At 46.8% G+C, this 2,511-nt stretch overlaps 1 pseudogene; it reads left to right on the top strand.

The window, feature by feature from the left end:
* Positions 1-616: 616 nt before the first annotated feature.
* Positions 617-2,198, top strand: LOC102482412 (protein NOXP20 pseudogene; annotated as a pseudogene).
* Positions 2,199-2,511: the final 313 nt, after the last annotated feature.

Raw genomic sequence — 2,511 nt, 5'->3', positions numbered from 1 at the left:
GTTTCAGGTGCATCTGTTCTCTAGAATCTGGGAGACATTTGGAAAATGCAGTCCCAGCAACAAAACTGCAGGTGACAGGGAAGAAATGTATACTCCATCAGATGATCAGAAATCCCATCAGACACACAAGAAACATGAGAAAACAAGAAAAGCTCTCTCCCCTAAGTGAAAATAATAATTCTTCATCATCCACAGACAGCACAATGGAACTCATAGAATAGCCAGATAAAGAATTTAGAATATTCACAGTGGCAAATCCTTAATGAGATGCAAGAGAAAAGAGACAAGAAACTCCAGAAGATGTAAGAGAAACTACAGGAAATGAGAAAGTTTTTTCCACAATTTAAATGAAGAAATAGACACCATAAAAACAAATCAAGCACAATTCTTAGAAATGAAGACAGTAATACAGGAAATCAAAACCTCCCATGAAAGTAGAAAAAGATTAGATTATGCAGGAGACAAATAAACAATAAACAAATAAACAATCTTCCCTAGGAGACAGAACGTCTGACCTAGGGAGAAAAAAAATACCACCAAGAAGATAGAAAAAAAAAACAACCAAGGACATGGCGGGTCAGGACCTGGGCGCTCCGCGGGCACTCGGCTGCCGGAGTGGTGTTAACAATGTCTGATGATGTCAGTGACGGCTCAGGCGCTGGGGACAAAGCAGAAATGACCGAGATGCCCAATAGCGCGTCTCTACCTGAAGACACAGACGTGCACTGTGATTTGGCCACGATCTCAAATGAGCCAACGCCAGTGGACCCTGGGGGGAGATGTGCTGGAAGGTGCTGCCGTTCAGGATGCAGACACTGTTGCTTCTGGGCACCCCGAGCGGCCCACAGAGACCCCGCTCAATGGAGAAGTGGCAGAGGACACACTCGCAGAGTGTATCGACTCCGTCAGCCTTGAGGCAGAACCTGGATCCGAAATTCCCCTGAAAGAACAGAGTGATCCGGCTGTGGGTTCTCTTCCACGAGAAGGAGGATGGGCAGGCTGGGGCTCCTGGGGCAAATCTCTGCTGTCCTCAGCATCAGCCACAGTGGGTCATGGGTTGACAGCTGTCAAAGAAAAAGCAGGAGCCACCTTACGGATTCACAGTGTAAATTCTGGAGCCTCCAAAGGGCCCCAACTCGATACCGAAAACGGAGTCCCTTAAGATGCAGCCCCAGATCAGAGCCCTGCAAAGAGCCCACCCACTTCTCCTTCGCCGAGCTCTGGGGGCATGCTGTCAGCCATCAGCAATGTGGTTCAGAACACAGGTAAAAGCGTCTTAACTGGAGGTCTCGATGCTCTGGAATTCATCGGCAAGAAAACTACGAATGTCCTTGCAGAAAGTGACCCCAGCTTTAAGCGGACCAAGACCCTCATGGAGAGAACCGTTTCCTTGTCTCAGATGCTGAAGGAGGCCAAAGAGAAGGAGAAGCAGAGGCTAGCACAGCAGCTGTCAGCAGAGAGAACCGCGCACTAAGGGCTGCTGTTCGACGAGTACCAAGGCCTGTCGCACCTGGAGGTCCTGGAGATCCTGTCCAATGAGAGCGAGCGCAAGGTTCAGTCCTTTTTAGCATCACTTGATGGAGAGAAGCTGGAACTCCTAAAAAGTGACCTAATTTCCATTAAAGACGTCTTCGCAGCCAAAGAATTAGAGAATGAAGAGAATCAAGAAGAACCAGGCTTAGAAAGAAAGGGAGAAGAATTCGCTAGCATGCTTACAGAGCTTCTCTTAGAATTACATGTTGCAGCCACACCTGACAAACTCAATAAGGCCATGAAGAAAGCTCATGACTAGCTGAAAGAGGACCAGCCTGTGGTGTCTGTGGATGTGGCAAAGGAGTCCGAGGGGGAGACCGAGAAAGAAGAGAAGGAAGAAAACCCTGACGATTCTCAAGAAAACAAAAAGGAAGAAAGAGCGACGAAGACTGTGGAGGAAGTTTACATGTTGTCCATTGAAAGTCTGGCGGAAGTAACAGCTCGCTGTATCGAGCAGCTTCATAAAGTAGCAGAATTAATTCTTCACGGACAAGAAGAAGAAAAAGCAACTCTGGACCAAGCGAAAGTTCTAGAAAAATTAACTACTGCAATGTGCAATGAAGTGGCCTCTTTATCAAAGAAGTTTACGAACTCTTTAACCACTGTTGGGAGCCAACAAGAAGGCCAAAGTCCTTAACCCAATGATCAATAGCATATTGTTAGAGGGCTGCAATAGCACCACGTAAGTTCAGGACGCCTTTCAGCTGCTGCTGCCATCTTGCAGGTCTCCCACATCCAGACCAGCTGTTGGAAACCACAGCCATGATGACCAGACCAGGTCGCTAGAGGACACAGCAGGCTGCATTGCTTTGATCCATGCCCTTGAAGGGGATGTTTTCTATGCATCTTTGGCCACCAATATCCATTTGAGGACACTACAAGCAATTTTGCACAGTGTTAAAAATGCCAATTTCCAGAGAGTCTGCATTTCTCCTCACGTATACGTTGTTTTTACAAATAATTGTGTTTTCTTTCTGT

This window comes from Tupaia chinensis, unplaced genomic scaffold, assembly GCF_000334495.1.
Source record: "Tupaia chinensis unplaced genomic scaffold, TupChi_1.0 Scaffold148257_1, whole genome shotgun sequence".
Lineage (NCBI taxonomy): Eukaryota > Metazoa > Chordata > Mammalia > Scandentia > Tupaiidae > Tupaia > Tupaia belangeri.
Note: the sequence above shows the minus strand (reverse complement) of the source record. Positions and strands in the feature narration are given on the sequence as shown.